The sequence below is a fragment of the Crinia signifera genome, chromosome 5, assembly GCF_055691185.1.
Source record: "Crinia signifera chromosome 5, ASM5569118v1, whole genome shotgun sequence".
NCBI classification, from domain to species: domain Eukaryota; kingdom Metazoa; phylum Chordata; class Amphibia; order Anura; family Myobatrachidae; genus Crinia; species Crinia signifera.
The window spans coordinates 84733423-84751493 of record NC_139221.1 but is presented as its reverse complement, the minus strand read 5'-3'; the positions used below and the strand labels follow the sequence as shown (position 1 = coordinate 84751493).

At 42.3% G+C, this 18071-nt stretch overlaps 1 protein-coding gene across 5 annotated transcripts in view; it reads left to right on the top strand.

Annotated features, from left to right (window-relative positions):
- The window catches only part of DLGAP1 (DLG associated protein 1), a 519677-nt gene that overhangs the window by 421857 nt on the left and 79749 nt on the right, over positions 1-18071 (top strand). The window lies entirely within an intron of this gene.

Sequence of the window (18071 nt, the reverse complement as noted above, 5' to 3'; positions counted from 1 at the left end):
CCTGGCGGACCAGACGCTGGAGCAGTTGGGCGGCAGGTCGCCCCCCCCCCCCCCCCAGGTGAATGGTGCCCTCAATTTCCCCCCCCCCCCCCCATTTTGCCTGGGGCGGTGAAAGGGCTTGCACCGGCACTGGGCACAGTTAGGAAAGTGGTGAGAATCGAAACCCATGACCACAGTGCTGTGCTTAGGCTGCGCACCCTAATTCTAAACATGAGAGGTGGTACCATGTAGTTCCACACAGACAGTGGTACCATGTAAAGTGATTCCACACAGAAAAAAAAAGAGAAATACAGGCGCACACTCTAGTACTAAACACAGTTAATAAAAATAATTGCAATAGATTTTACAATATATCACAGAATAAAATTGATGTGCTTAATGGTCCCTAACAAGCAAATGCATCACAATTTACAGCATATATGCATCATATAATATTTTTATAACGGTCATTTTAAACTTGGTTTAAAGAACTTTAAGAGTCTATACACCTCAGGAGTATTTAGTTCAGCTACTTTTTGCTTGTATTACATGTTGGAATATATGAATAAATATTGGAACAAAATGCTTTGCAGTATTTTTTTATATTTCATTGTTTCCAAGCAACTTGTTAGCAGTGAGTCATAACTGGGCAATCAGGTACTCCCATGGTATAATGTTACCCAATAATGTAAGGCTCACATTTTGCCCTGGGGTAACAGAGTCCTTGTGCCAGATCACAATAAATATTCATTGTTACAATGTTTATTTACTATTGCTGCTCTTTCTAAATCTCAAACATTAGTCTACGTTTAGAATTTCTTTTATTTGTATTTTTTTGCAGTCATTGATATACTGTAATATTGTCTGACATATCAATTTATATTGTAACTTGCCCTTTAGATTGTAAACCTGTAGCAGGGCCCTTCTACCTCCAAGTCTGTCTGTTTTTACCCAGTCTGTTCTATCATTGTCTACAATTGTAAAAGAGCAACGGAATCTGCTGCGCTATATAATACCCCTTTCACACCGCACTTGTTAAACGGTATATTGCCGTTTTTTTCCATTTTTAAATGTTTAAGGCTGCAGTGGGAAAGCGCCCGAGTTAATTTACCGGTTAAATATAACCAGTATTTCAAAACGTTTAAAAAGCAGAGTCCTACATGTTTCAGAGCCGTTTTTTTATGCAGTGAGAATGGCTCTGAAACGGTATTTAGTAAAAAAACAACAGACTACAGACCTGTGATAGGTTGTCCCCTGCATTCTGCCTTGAAACGTGTTCAGGGGATTAAACGGGTTGACTGATGTGAATGGTACTTAAACGGTATTTAAAGTGGTAATCTACTGCAATGTGAAGGCTCAGACCCGTTTTAAATACCGTTTCAAAATACCGGTTTTTAAAACATCTAGGCGGTGTGAAAGCGGTATAAGAAACCATAAATAAATAAATAAATAAATAATACAAAATAAATAAGAATAGAATGTCCTCAGTACATCAAGAGCACAACCTCTCAGCATGCGCGGGGAGTCTGGATAGTAACTGGACTGTTCATTCATTTTCGCAGCAAGAAAATATCCACACCTGTATAGTCTGTATTATATAAGTCTGTATTATATAACTTTATTGTGGTAAAATGGGGATACACATTGATGGTTTCCAAATTATACTTTTAATTTTTGTTTTAAATCTAATTTGGTTCCTATGACCTTACTAATGGTGGGAAAAGGTCAGATATGAGAAAATCTGCCAGTATGTAACAGAGAAATGTCAGTCCCTTGTACTTTGTGAATGTGTCAGTGAAGGTGTGGGTGTATCTGACTCCTCCATACTACTCCCAGTAAGAGGCTAGCAGCAGGAGGAGTGTGTTTATGGAGCAGCACTCTGTAAGGCGATCCCAAACTCAAGTTCTGACAGCTTCATTTTCTCAAGACTTTTTGTTTCCTAAATCAAATGCAGGACAGATGCAATTTCCTGCCTGTAGTCATTTCCCCCTTCCTTGCTTGACAGGCAATCAGTGTGCTCAGATTGCCCTTACAGTAGGTGGGATCCAGATACAGTATGTGCAGTTTCCTTCTCTGCTCCTCTGACAAAAGGGAGGATTATTTATATTGTGCTGGGAGACCAGGTGGCTTGGCTCACTCCGGAGCATATAACATAGATTACCTACAGAGCACACGTCTATGTCTTCAGTGTGTATTCCAGTGCCTTTTGTGCAGAAAGCCTTTCAGAAGTTGCCAGTGCATGTTCTTTTCACACAGGAAGTCCGTTGTCTATGTACACAGTGACTGATGTTACACAGACTTCAGTTACTGTACTCAACATCAGAAGCACATGCACACTTTCTATGATAACAATAGCAATAATACAGTACTATAAGGAACACATGCAATGTATTAGTAGCATAATACCCCTTTCAGACATACCACCCGGGATTTTAAACCCAGTACAATCCTGGGTTTTTAAAAATCCCAGGTCAATCGCAGGTGCGCAGGACAGAGGATTTTAGTGGACTAAAATCCTGGGAATAGCCTTTCAGACATTCACTGGCCCCGGAATGATGCGCGTACACGTGAAAAATCCCCAGGATTTTTGTGTATGTTTAAAAGGGTATTATTTTCATTTTACAGTAGTTTGTGTGCTACCATGTTTATTCCATTTCAGAATGTTTTGAATCATTTTTAAACAATATATTCTGCGTAGCATAAAAATAACATTTAGGGGCTCATTTATCAATGTACATTTGCGGCTATATTCCCAAAAACATGAATTTTGGGGGGTTTGCCGCCAATATTAATAACCGCTGGCATGTATGATGAAGGGATTGTAGCAGGTAACTCTTATACCATACTTTTCATACATTTAAATGAGACATCCAGTTTTGATAACACCTAGCAGTTAAGGTGCCCATAAACTGGGGCGATATGGCCTTTTTTTTAAGAGATTGCGACGCATTGCTGCAACGGATCTCATGAAAACTGGCGCATTGCAAGTGGTTTTGGTGCGATTGTGATGCCAGACGTGCTCCTGTGCACCTCACATCTCCATCGCAGATCTCACTGGCTGCCCTTAATATTTTTTGCAACCCTTAGCCCCTGCTAGGATCGCATGTGATACATTGTATGCAAAAGTCTGCATACAATGTATCATATGCGATCCTGTCCGACAGGAAGTTTCCGCCCACATTGCAAGCAAATTGCATTCAACCACTTGATGAGATCCATCTCTTCAGTGTATGGGCACCTTAAAGGTGCCCATACACGGTACAATAGTTGTATGCGTCATGGACTAGATCGCATCGCATTGCATGCAATTTGCATGCAATTTATCTAGTTAAAAAAGTATGTGCAGCACATACTTTTTGAGCTGTGTGATTGGATGTGCATTGGAGCATGCATCGCATTGCACACAAAAAAAGCACCGTGTAAAAAAAGCACCGTGTAAAAAAAAGCACCGTGAATGGGCACCTTAAGTCTGTCTGGAAGCATCTTTGTGTCTTTGAAACTTCATTTAATAAAAAGTAACTGTTTGTATTATACAGTCTTTTGAAAGATTATCTCAGAGAGAGACTGTGAAAGCAACACTTATTGTATGCACACAGAGTTAAAATGGGTGTGTACTGCTCCTCATGAGAGGCGTGTCATATTACTGAAATTAATTTAAATGAGCCTCAAAGCTATTTTCCTATTTGAATTTACAGTAAAATATATATTTTATCAATTATGGAATAGCTACATAATGGGGGGGGGGGGGGTGTAGTGGTTCCCAAACTGTGTGCCGTGGCTTCCTAAGGTGCCTTGGAGTACTTGCAGCGGTGCCTCCAGTTGGGGGTCCAGAACCGATTTAAAATTATTTATGGTCAATGTAATAGGCAAAATCAGTGCTTGTGGCTTCCAATTATAAAATATGCGATAAACAGAAGTGAATCCTGTCCCTCACCACATAAATGGACCTAAGAATATAAGCACAACTTATTTAATTTAATATTTTTTTCTAAAATTATCGGTAACAAACTTTGCACCTAGGGGTGCAGTGAAAAATATTCTCATACTCTTTGGCGCCTTGATAAAAAGTTTGCAAGCCACTGAGTTAAGATGCAATCAGGGAGATTGCTAGACTCTTCAGGGAGTCGGGAAGATTGCTTCTATTTCCGGGAGTATCCCTGACATTCAGAAACAGTCGGCAAGTATGTTTGTACAGTATATTTGACATGTTGGGGGCACTGACTCATCCTAAGCACAAAGAAACAAACAAGTATGCTTAAGCTGAAAGTTCATATGTAAACACTTTCAAATGAATGAACTGTAGAAACCATAAGAACATTAATGGCATTTTAATGCAACCTTTTGTAATTGTCTGAAATCTGATATTCCTGGTTGTAAAAATCAGTGAGATTTACAGTATGTTTAAGAGCTCAGTGTTTTTTAGATCCAACTATAGTTCATCAGACCAATGTGTCCTCCACACGGGGTGATTTCAGGACATTTTCTAAGTGATCTGACTAGATCACATACAAAGTACCCCTACATCGCTTCTTGTGTACGGGCCATAGCAATAGCCATGCCAGCAGGAAAGTAAAGATAACTTGCAATAAAACTAACAAAGGGGAGACAATAGAGAAAATAGATAAAAAGTATCACACCATATACAGTAATTGCAATCAACATTGCAGAGAGAAGCTAATTAAAAGGTAATGATGACATGGCACCAATCACATGTGTGCGATTGGTCAGAAAATGGGCTACTCCATTTTTTTATTTTACTTAAATGTCCCCAAATGTCAGTCATGTTCATGATCGTAGTCCTTCACCTTCATGCTTTGTTCGAAATGTAAATGAGGGGCAGTTTTATTAAGCTTGTGAAGTGATAAAGTGTCTGGTTTTTATCACCGGCCAATCAGCTCCTACCTGTGAAGTTACAGGTACAGGCTTGGTTTGAAATATGACAGGTAGGAGCTGATTGGCCGGTGATAAAAAAAAACAAGACACTTTATCACTTCACCGAGCTTAATAAATCTACCCCAGAGTAGTTTGTTATACCTTGGACCGGAGAACAAGCAGCCACCAAGGCTAATCTAGCCATGGTCGAAGAGTGGCACAGGCAGGATACACTCAATATCAGGCCCTTATTTACCAAAAACACTATGTATAAAATGATGGGCAGCTATTGCTCCAGCCAATGATGGATTGAGATGTTCCTTCCTAATACAGCGTTGAAGCACCAGTTTTGCAATGTACAGTAGGTATCATTAATATATGAGGGAGATTTTGTAGTGGCATTTCTTTTTGTTCCAAGGGCACTTGACCTTTTACATTCCACAAAATGATTTCATTTTCCACCAGCTCATGTTCATTCTCATATCTTTCTTGGAATACATTTTGCAGGTACAAATCCAGTGGGAAAAGTGCACTTTTCCAAAGCTTTCATCTCTACACATACTAAAACTAAGTGCACCTCTCCTTTGAGTACTAAAGTAAGTGGGGCATACCATTGCTCTATAAAACCACGGTGTTTGGAGTTGCAATTTAAGTACATGTCACAAATGAGTTCCTCTCAGTAAAAGTCTCACATTTTTAACATGTTCATTTAATTCAATGGAATGGAGATGAGAAACTCACGTGCTCCATTTTTAAACAGAATGCCCAGCAATTTCCTCACTGAGATACATTGGCTGGTATTCAATGCCCTCGGCGAGCAGTGGCGAGGAGGGTTTGTATGGCAAGGATGGCTTTTTTCAGTGAGGAAAAGCCATCCTCGCCATCCAGCACCCTTGCCATAATCTATGTTCTGGGGAAATCGTTGCCATCAGAGAGCGGTGAGGTTCGCCGCAAATGCAGGGACCATGCTGCATATAGTGGTGAGCCTCGCCGCTTTGGCGTCTGCACTCGCTGTTTCCACCTCGCCTCAGGGAGCAGGTGAGGTGAAAACGGCGAGTGAGGGGAAAGCATTGAATACTGATGGCAGGCTAGTGGCACTGCTCGCTGTATAGCTCTCCATCAGCCGCTCGCCCCCCACATTGAATATACCCCAATATATGTGAGGGCTGGTGTTTTCTCATGAGTTTCCAGATTTCCCTAGATTACTGTAAACCTTGAGGGGCAGATTTATTAAGCTCGGTGAAGTGATAAAGTGTCTGGGTTTTATCACTGGCCAATCAGTTCCTAACTGTGAAGTTACAGGCTTGGTTTGAAAAATTACAGGTAGGAGCTGATTGGCCGGTGATAAAAACAAGACACTGTATCACTTCACCGAGCTTAATAAATCTGCCCCTCAGTTATTAGGTGCTCCACAGATGCGTTAACGCATATGTCAGATAAAGTAAATTGCATATAGCCATGGTTTCCTTATTGTCTAGGAAACTACTGTATGTAAAGTTGTGTACAGTATGAAGGTACCTCTGCCCCCCTCTAGTCACTATCACCACTATTAAATAATTTCAACTTTTTTGTTGGTGAATTAGGCCAAACATTGTTTAACTTTTATTACTTCAATAAGACAGCAACCTCCACTTTGACATGATTAATGTCTTTCTGACCACAATATGCAGTTTCAGTATAATCACTGTTACAGTTATGGCTTAAAGGCATATGCAGGCACCAATGCAGGTAATACTACAACACTTTTGGGAGAGACGATACGCTCTCTGTATTATTAAGAAAATACTGGCCTTGTTGGTAATCGTATCGTTTATAGGAGCCTGCAGCAGTAGTACATGCCATTTTGGAGCAGAAAAGCATCTGGCCATTTGGCTGTTTCACCATAGAACAAACAATGTCACAAAGATTAACAGCAGAAATGCAATAAGGAAGCAAGGATAGAGATTAATTATTAACATTGTGTTTTTGAAGCCAATAGTTTGCAAGCTATGTTGTGCTAATAATTCAAGTTTACCTCTGTTACTGTTCAAAATAAAACATGCTACGCAGATGCATGTTAAACAAGATAATGCTAAAATGACTATAAAAGAGAATAACAACATCTTAGGCATTGAACACCAGTAAGGTTGCATCATAAAAGCTACTGTAGGTAGGCAATGTTGTGACATTCAGGAATGACAACTGCAACATCACAAAAGAAAGTTAGGCTCATGAACAAAGGACGCTCATTGGTAAATCGCACCAACCAAAGGCAGAGAAATGTGAACAGTATCAACATAAATACCGTATCCAGTTGTGGCACTTGACATCTAGGAATAGAACCCCAGAACAGCTTACTTGCAATATCATGGTTGATCAATGCAGAAAATGGAAAAAACAAGGCAAAATGTTTCAAAAGTAGGCATTAGAAGTGCTGAACAGCCTCAGTCTTGATACATAAAGATTGGACCAATGATCATGGAAACTACATATTGGAATAAATATTTTATCATGTCCATCAATGATAAATCAAGCTATAGAATATTCCTCCTACTAGATGAAGTACCTGAGGTTATCTCCTAAACCATTGGTTTCTGAACTTGTTTGAATCAAATTACCCTAGAGCAAGCATTCCCATCCACGTTCCTCAAGGCACACTAACAGTGCAAGTTTTAGTGATATCCATGCTTGAGCACAGGTGACTTAATTAGTACCTGAGTTACTTTGATTTAACTATCTGTTCTGAAGCCTGGATATCACTACAAGCTGCACTGTTGGTGTGCCTTGAGGACTGCAGTTTGGATTGTCTGCCCTAGAGCAGTGGTTTCCAACACTTTTTGTCTCCCATACCCCTTGATTAGGCTTTTCGGTACTTATGTATTATCTGGGCTCCCATGTTAAATGCACCCCATTTTTTCATACCCCTGCTATCTAACTACACATAGAGTTGGTTTTATATAGTGTGGCGAGCGCAGCGAGCCACCGTGCCCGAAGCGTGGTGAGCGCAACGAGCCCCGCAAGGGGACGCGGTCTCATAAGAAAAACGGGAGCCCAGATATTACATAAGTACTGGCTTTTCATTTATGAGTACCCCCTTATCTCAGTTTGAAATATCCACTGTACTTACGCGTGGAGTGGAAGTGAGCGGTATGTGTATCCTTATATCAAGGAGAAGCGGAGGAGTAGTGTACAGTCAGGAAATAGGTCCCTCTGTGCCTGGCCGCTGGCTGTTTACTGTCTCCGGGGTTCCCGATGAAGCCTGTAGGATTAATGAGCTGCTTCCGTCACCCGTGTCAGCACGGGGGAGATGATCAGTGATGTCTGAGGGCAGCGTGGGTAGCTCCCAGTGGATTACTGTTTGGGCAAAACAGGAGATGCTGATGATGCTGCAGACAGAACTGGTAGTGACGCAACGTGGTTTATCTCCATCTGGAGACAGCCGGGTTCCCAAAGGCCACCTGCTATTTTCCCTCGTGGGGGTCCAATAGAATAGAATGGGAGAATAGAATAGGTGGCGAGCGTAGGGAGCCACCGTGCCCGCAGCGTGGCGAGTGCAGCGAGCCCGCAAGGGGCTTAGTTGCGCTAACCATGCTGTCTGAGTCTGGACAATTGGGATCCCGACGTCTGGCTAATGACTGTCGGGATCCCGACTGTTGGACACCTGTACCACACCCGAATTTTATCACAGCACTCCTTGGATAGACATTTAGAGGAAAAAAATTTAAGTAAAATGTGTTTGTGTCATCCTTCGGTTTAATTATGTATGCTTGTCCACATATTTTTGGATTGGCAGCAACCTGTACCGGTTTTGCCTATTACATTTTCCATAAATATTTTGAATTGGCATTAGGGCTGATAAAGAGTTCACCCCTCAACCATAATCTCCAGAATCTACATATATTCAACTATGTGCCTGATTCATTGTTGTATGCAAACATGATGATTTGCATACAACATTGATGATAAGATAGGCATAGACTGGATCAGTACTGCAAGTGCTTCCAAGCTGTAGTATGATTGACAGGGTTGGGATTGTCGGGTGTGGTATAGGGTTCCGACAGTTGTGGGAGAATAAAATAGTGTGCCGAGCGTCATAGCAAGGCACCGTACCCGAAGCATGGAGAGTGCAGCGAGCCATGCAAGGGGACGCGGTGCTATGTTTTGGTGTCCATGTCAACATAATGTGTGCCGACAGGCAGTATTGCATGCCCTACCATCCACTAGGGGGTGGTGGGAGAATAAAATAGTGTGCCGAGCGTAGAGAGGCACCGTGCCCGAAGCAGGGCGAGGTATGTTTTAGTGTTTATATTGACGGTTTATGTTGACTTTTTCAATGTCGACCTTACCCATGTCGACCTAATGACCTTGTCGTCCTTACCCATGTCGACATAATGACCCAGTCGACCTAAAGTCATGTCGACTTTCCTGCATGTCGACCTTAACTCATGTCAACCTAAATGTATGTCTACCTAATGCTTATCGACCATAATGCTGGTGACTTAATGAGCCATAACCGATGACACGCTGCGGTCCTTTTGGAGGGGACTGTGACAGAACCATTCTAGTCCAGAGTGTTCATCTTCCTATGAAGATTTCCTGGCCCCAACAGAATGAAAAACGGCCATTCTGCATAAACGGAGATGGACGATGTTTAAACTGCTGATCCAATACTGCATCCTTTGACACAGGGAATATAGATTGTAAGCTCCACTGGGACAGGGACTGATGTGAATGGCTATATATTCTCTGTAAAGCGCTGCTGAATATGTGTGCGCTATATAAATAGCTGGTAATAAATAAAATAAAATCAATAAATAATAATATTACAAGTAAACCATAGACAGACTTATATTACCCGGTTTGGCTTTTGCTTTTAAATGGATTAAAACAGTTTATATTATTCAATTGAAAACGTTACCTCCGCAATTAATTCAAAACTGTGTTATGAAAGGTGAAGGATGCAGCTTGTATAATGCAGGAGAACATTGTGTAACCTGTAACATCCTCTTAGCTATAATGTAACTGATAAGGCCATGCTTTTTCTTGCTACCATATCAATTGTAGAACTCTCAGCTCAGGCAATAAGCCACATGTGCTAGCTTCAGCTGTCAAACTTCTTGGTCCCCTGCCAAATCCAGCAACCGCCAACTGTAAGTAACAAAGAGGAGCACATGTTGATATAAGAGTTAGAAATGTTTCTCTCAAACACACCCATCCTTACAGAGCAACGGTTATTCTTGTGAAGGGAAAAATCCTGCTGATCTTCTACTGATAAGGGAACAGAACAGATGGCTTCATTCATTAAACTGAACTGATAGTAATGTGAGTTATGAAAGCGAGTCTTATTTCAATCTCCAAGTATCTGGTATTGTTAAAGGGAAAATGTATTCTATTTATAAATAGGCTTTAATTTCACTATACTCTCCTATGAATGTTCAGTGAAACCTATGGGTACAAGTTACTTTTCTCAGAAATCCTTACAAGTTAACACTTTAAACACCGTGAGCCTGGTGCAGAGTTATGCACTATAGTGTATGGGTAATACGGTCGACATAACTTAGGTTTACAGTCATCCGGTTGACCACTATAGGTCGACGGTCACTAAGTCAACACATGACATGCGTTACGTCGACATGGTCATTAGGTCCACATAGAAAAGGTTGACATGAAAAGGCCGTCATGAGTTTTTTACTTTTTTTTCCTTTTACAGATTTATAACCATGTATACTCATAATTATTGCACCACAAATTTGCCCCCCCCCTCCCCCCATTGCATAATTATATTTATTTTCCTTGTTACACTAAGATCCCTTAAAAAGTGGAGCCCCCTACCCTTTTAGTACAGAGATACAACCAGTGCAAAGATACAACGATACCCCCTTCCCTTTTGCACAGGGGCCTTCTCATGATTTTCCTCACTTAATTGTATCCATTGATGTATCCATTTGCAATCAGATATGTCATAACCCTTAACCTGCACAAAGTTGAGATCCTAAAAGTGATCCTGAGTGATCCTAAAACCACACCTAGGACTATAGCATCTAAATGATGTAGCATAGGAAGTCAGTCGGTGCCCATTGTATATGGGAGTATGGGATACATACCGATGACTGGCGGGCAGGATGCCAATAGAAATAATACTGACATCCCGATAGAGAGAGCATACTTATCTTCCCACTGCCCCCCCCTAACCCTCTCACCATGCAGCTTAACCCTAACTCTCCACCCCGCAGCCTAACCCTCCCCGTTACTGCCTAACCCTAACCTTCCTACCACCGCAGCCTAAACCTAACCCTCCTGCCCGGTAGCCTAATGCAAACTGCCCCTTCTAAGTACTTAACCCTCCCTTTTTGCAGCCTAACCCTAAGACCCCCCCCCAAGGGCATTTTAAAGGAGAAGGCCCGTATGCAGCCTCCCCCGTCCAGAACCCCTCCTCTGTGCCAGCGCTGCTCAGCAGGGCTGGCAACAGAAATCTTGGGGTCCGGTACACTGATATATCTGGGGGGCCCAATACCTCGCCCCCTAGAGGAATTTTTTTTTAGTACAGTATACTGCATATTGAACATTTTTTTTATTGTTACAAAAGAAACATAATTAATATTCACTAATATTTAAAGGGGGGTTCCAGGCAAGTACCATTACAGGTGGGTGCCATTATAAACTAGGCACTGCACTGCTGCAGCCATGCTTACAGCCCATAGCCCCTCAGAACCTTGGGGCCCCTCACAAGCTTGGGGCCCAGTACAGCTGTCCCCCTTGACCCCCCCCTGTCGCCTGCCCTGCTGCTCAGAGCCTGAGCACTAGAGGTCTCAGACTCTAATGCACATGCACAAATTTCTTCAACCCCGCTACCGTAGGGCAGAAGGGTAAGGACTTAAAAATGGGTGAGCATGTGTGATGTAAGCCCCCTGGACTCAGGGGCCTGTGTACACCGCACTCATTCGAAATATGCCACCGGTCCCCTCTTACGGGAGCTATTCAATCCATGCTGCTATTTCCAACAAAATAATAGAAATAGCGTCGGGCGCCTATTCAGTGCTGTCGTTCCCGACAGCATTGAAGAGGCAGTTCTACTGAACAGACCTGACTTTAAAACAGTCTGGTCCGTTTTGCCGAAAATGGCTGTGGATTGTCGAGATCATGGCCCGATCTTGACAATCCACGGCCGCCTTCACCGACACGCCCCCTTTTAACCGATCAGCAGGGGGAACTTTGAACTTGGATTTTAACTGCAACACACATTCGCATACTGGTCATCAAAATTAGACTATCACATTCTTAATTCCAACTTCCAGCATCATGCAGTGAGGCCAAGAGGCAGAGGCTCTACCTGGGGGCCTCTGTTATAAAACATTGTTTGATACAATTAACAAATTCATTAATATTTTTATTTTTATATAATTAAGAAAATGTTGCTTTCTTGAAAAAAATAAACATTAATTTAACCTCCCTACTATAGTAATATAATAATATCATTCATTAAGATAATTATTGGTATTTGCCTCCTTATTCAATATATAATGATTGCCTTAAATAGAAGTGCATTGTGATTACTCGCCCATTGATAGGCCAGATATATGCAGCAGTTAGCCAGCACTACTGCTTTTCATCACAATGCTGTTTTGAATAAACCGACAGAGATTTGGCCATTTGTAAATTGCATGGAAATTCTTTAATCTGCTGCTGTATTGCCAGGATGGGTGGTTTTGCGCTGCCAGAACCAGTGAAGCTTCATCCAAAGACACAACCACTGGCATCGGCACATCCAGAAAATGGGTCTGACGTGACCCACATTTTCTGATACTCTGGCCAGCGCCCCGGAACAGTTGCAGAATGTCAATCATGCATCGTCTTAAGGGGCCTTGCCACAGTTGTTGCAGAAGCACATGTGCAATCACCTAACATCGGAGATGTACTTAATCCATGGTTGCCTACTATTCAGGTGTGGCCAAGTGGGAAGATGTGCAGTGTGTGTGTGTGTGTCGGGGGGGGGGGGGGGGGGGGGTCGGGGGCGTGGTGACATGATCACATCATTGTGGCTCCACCCCCCCCACTATACAGTGTCATAATAATGACATTGTATAGCGAGCGACAGGGCTACAATGACACAATTCATTGCAAATCGCATCATCAGGTCCCAATTAGTCTGCCCACTTGTAAATGTGTGAGGGGGGGGGGGTGGAGTTGTGGGGAGTGATTTTTGGGAACCTCCCAGCTGGTAAGCCAGTATGACTTGAACCTGCAGAAAACTTGGTTCTTAGCAATACCCTTTGGCAGCATATTACAGCATTCCTAGCGCATTATGAACTAACCTTCGCTAATTATTAATAATTTATTCTACTAAATAAACGGAGGTGTTGCTTTATTAAGTTGCGGAGTATAAATGGATATACATATGTTTAATAAATGACAGCGTTTGACAATAGCTATCTCTAATGAGTGGCTTCGCTGTGCCATATGGAAACAGAACACAAACGGCTAAATATTACATAATAAGCAGTTGCATAAAGCGCTTACACTCTTGATATGCGTGTACTAGTCTGTTTCTGCAGCTGTATTTTTGTGGCACACACTTTGAAGCTGAGCCTGTTCACTATGCTCAATCATCCAAGAAGTTTGAATACAACCCACCAATATTCTTCTAAGAATGCTTCTTTTGAAGTAACCGTGGCGACTTCCCTCACTCCCACCGAGGCAGTAAGAAATCACCGGATTTATTCATCCAAGCAGTCTGGATTCCTTCGGTTAATATTTGATAGCAAACGCTTGATTCTCTACCATAATGAATGAATGTGGATAACCAAAAGTTAAATTTGAAGGCCTAGAAAATTTATATTCAACCCAGTCTTTGAAAATCCATATACAAAGAATATAGTTGAAAACAGTCTATAGCACACTCTGCTCAGCCTGCTGTGAAGAAATATCCCTCCTGTTCTGGACTATTCATGCTGTATTTATTTGAAAGGGGATTAAGTCCTAGGGTGCCCTGACAGGAAACGTCATGTGATTAAGGAGAGGGCTCAGTCACAGCTTAGGCAAACTGTAAGCTGACGGAGGAAATGATTTCTGCTCGACTTGATGCATTTGAGGTGAGTTATAACCATTGGGTCATTACATGCAACCCTGAGATCCAAGACTGTGACTCAGGAGAAAATTGCTTTCTAAATTACATTAAGAAAAAAAACATAACATCTAACTTACGAAGTATAATTAAGACATTTAAGAAAAATGTTTACTTTTTGCTCAGTAAAGAGTTGCTTTGGTTAATAGTCGTACAGACACCTAATTACACTTTAAAATGAGTATGTAACTTTAAACCAATCTCGGTTTAAAAAAAATGCACTACTAGTATCAGAGAATGGAGCTTTGTATGAAAGTACATTTTTATTTCTATCTGTGCTTTCATAGACTCATAACATTATATGCTGAAATTGCAACTTGAGAAAGGTTTAATCATTGAGCATGACTCATGACTACTTCTAAAGGTTTTCTAGTTCTGCACATGCGTCCAACATCTCACCATTTTGGACTTTTAGTCCTACCGTATGTGTAGGCCCTACCATTTGTTTCCGAAAGTGGCCTCCACAATTACAATCACAGTGTCCATCATGCTTGCCAATCTTCTACTTGTGCCCTGCAGGAGATCCAGAAGGGCAGCCACAGGAGGGGGTGCAGGGAGCATGGGGCTATAAACTACCTTATTGTGTCTCTGACAGCCTGCTTATAAGTGCCATGATGGGTAGCATCTAGCAGCAATGGGCAAATGACATGATTAGTGACACATGTCATCGAGAGTCCACACTAACCAATTCATTGAGGATGTGGGTGGGTCTATAAGGCTGGTGTATTAACTTGGGAGTCCAGTAGAGCTCCTGTTACATATCTGAGATGCTGGTCTTTTTTCTCAGAAATAGAGGATAGCTCCTGTTACGTGTCTGAGGGACTGGTCTACTCTCTCTGGAGTAGAGGTTAGCTACTACAACATATCTAAAAGGCTGGTCTATTCTCTCAGAAGTAGAGGAGAGCTCATGTTACATGTCTGAGGGGCTGGTCTACTCTCTCTGGAGAAGAAGAGAGCTCCGACTCCATATCTGAGATGCTGGTCTTCTCTTTCAGATGTTCATGTGAGCTCCAACTACATTTCTGAGATGCTAGTCCTCTCTATCAGGTGTCCATTAGAGCTCCTACTACATTTCTGTGATGCTGGTCTTCTCTATCAGGTGTCCAGGAGAGCTCCTGTTACATATCTGAGAAGCTGGTGTTGCCATCAATAAGTACAGAGTATCTCCTAGTACATATCTGAGATGCTGGTGTAGACTCACCGCTAGAGCTCCCACTACTTTAGGGTGGTGTACATTTATTTGCACTATTTTTGATATACTCATAACTCTGATGCAGTCCCATAATGCAAAAGTGATGTTTACAGGCACAAATAAGTTCTGATGTTATTGTTTCAATCTTATTTACTGTATTCTAACAAATGACATTTTCTCTTGCTTATCACTTGTAGTCACATATAGTATTATGCCATATTGAAATGGCCTTTAGAACTTCTTGGTGACCTGTAATTATTTATTTTCGGGACATCATCCACTGTAGTGAGGGCCTGATCAAAGCTGAACACTATGTTGATTTTGTACACAGGAGACCCTTGTGCATGCGCACTATTATTTATTATTATTTATTAACAGTTTCTTATATAGCGCATACAAATTCCGCAGCGCTTTACAGAGCATAGTTATGAGCAAACACAAAACAAAATTACATTACAAGACAGTTTAGGACAAGTACATGGTTAATACAGATAGTTACATCAGGGGACAGGACACTGAAGCAATTATCAGGGTGGCAGTGGTTTATATATTCTAAGAAAGGCACATGAGGAGAGAGGGCCCTGCCCGTGAGAGCTTACATTCTAAAGGGGAGGCTTAGACAGACAGGTATAACACAGAAGGGGGAGAGGTGGGCATAAACAGGTTAGGATGAGCACTATGATCCATAAGCATGCGCAGTCTACCGATAAATCGCCCAGCCTACAAATTCACATCTGTGCGATCAGGTCTGAATAACCCCCTTTAAGTTACATCTCTGTATCAGATGCAGTGAGGTCCATGTACACAAATTGCACATCGTAATGTCTCTCCAAGACACTTGGCAATCAGAGACATGTGAACATAGTCTCTTTTGTTCTCAGTATGAAAGAGGTAGATGTTTGAGTTTTGCTTTACTTTGCTTGGATATTGGATATTTGACCGATGTTGTTGAAATAACTGCAAGCCCCTCTGGCAGCAAGTTATTATAATTTCACACCTATGGTCAAATCGGAAATGGAAACAACCACAGGCCTCGGGACTGACTGGTACACAAACTGAGATGCCTTGCTAAGGCTACTGCACTTTACCAGGAGTCACCCAAGCAGTGGCGTAACTCCCGGAGGCAATGGAGAATTTTGCCGCCGGGTGTTAGCCATCAGGGGGGGCACACAGAGCAGGCAAAATCAAGATTACCCGTCCGCCGCCGCAGCAAGAAACCCCGGCGGCTGACACCCGTCCCCCGCCGCTCTAATATGGTCCCCTAAGGCTGTTACTTGCCGCGTATCGGATCTCTATAACGGATCCGCGGCAAGTGACAGCCTTAGGGGACCATATTAGAGCAGCGGGGGACAGGTGTCAGCCGCCGGGGTTTCTTGCTGCAGCGGCGGACGGGTAATCTTGATTGCAGCTCCCCCGTGCACACTGAAAGCTCACGTCAGGTACCCTGCTGCAGAGCTATCCAGGATGTCCAATGATATGTGAATCTGCAGCCTGCCAGACCCTGATTGGGTGGTGTGCAGGCTGCCCGGAGGAAGGAGGTGGGATCTCCAGAAGCCATAAACCCAGAAAGAGTTTTATGGCTTCTGGTAAAGGGGCATGGCCTTGTGGGGATGCTACAGCCACAAGCCACGCCCCCATTTCCCATCACCAGGGGGCATGGTCAGCACTGTGTAAGGGGACTCCCAACTGACCCCCACCACAGGACACTGCTGGCCCTAAGTGGGACGCGGGACAGTCCCCCAAAATCTGGGACTGTTCTGCGAAAATCAGGACATTTGGGAGGTATGGATTACTTATCTTTAGAGGATTTAAAGAGGGCCTACAAAGTGGTAGATTTACTAAAGCACTGGCTATCAAAGCTGCTGATCATAGGTGGCTGAGACTAATAGCATTTCTTCCTATTATCGGTTTTAAATGAAGTCAGGTTTTTTTAGTATTAATCCCAGTTGTTTTTGTAAAAGCTCATGATTGTTGGTAGATTTAACAACCCATTCCTTAATAAAGCTGCTGTCTGGTGGTACTGATTTTGTTTGTCTTTAGCAATTTAAAATCTGAAGTGTTAAGTACTGTACATTATAAAAACAGATCGTTCAGATATGAACACGTAACCTACTGTAAATAACTTTTAAATCGACATGCTTCAGTATATGTACTTAAATGACAGACTCCAGTCCGGATTCTTATATGGCTGGTATAAAGTAACCACAGAGAAGACCTTTTCCATGTCAGGAAGTCTGAGGGTCAGATGTATCAAGCTTCACAAAGGGGGTTATTTTGGTTCACTCTTTCTGACAAATTCCTTCTTAGATGGACAAAACCACGTGCACTGCAGGTGGGGTAGATGTAACTTGTGTAGAGAGAGTTAGATTTGGGTGGGGTGTTACTTCAAAGTGAGATCTATATTGCAGTGTAAAAAAGAAGCAGTCCGTATTTTCCCTGCACAGAAACAAATTAACTCACCCAAATCTAATTCTCTCTGCACATTTTACATCTGCCCCCTGCAGTGCACATGGTTTTATCCATCTAAGAAGGAATTTGTCTGAAAGAATTAACCAAAATAACCCCCAAAGTGATAAAATGGAGAGTGATAAAAAGTTAGCCAATCAGCTCCTTCCTGTCATGCTACAGGCTGGGTTTAAAAATGACAGGTATGAGCTGATTGGCTGGCTGGTTGTTTGTCACTCTTCATATCACCTTTTGAAGCTTGACATCTGGCCCTGAATCTGATGACCCCGTGGAGAACATTTGCAATTGCTCCTCTGCTCCGACCTCCAAACTCTACTGTATGTCAATCATGCTGCAGCTAAGGCGGGACTATGAACGGTCACACAGGACCAGTTCTATCATGAGCCTACCATCGGATTTGTACATAAAGCATTGGATTTGTACAGAAATATGAATAAGACCCATTGTTTCATGATGCAAGTA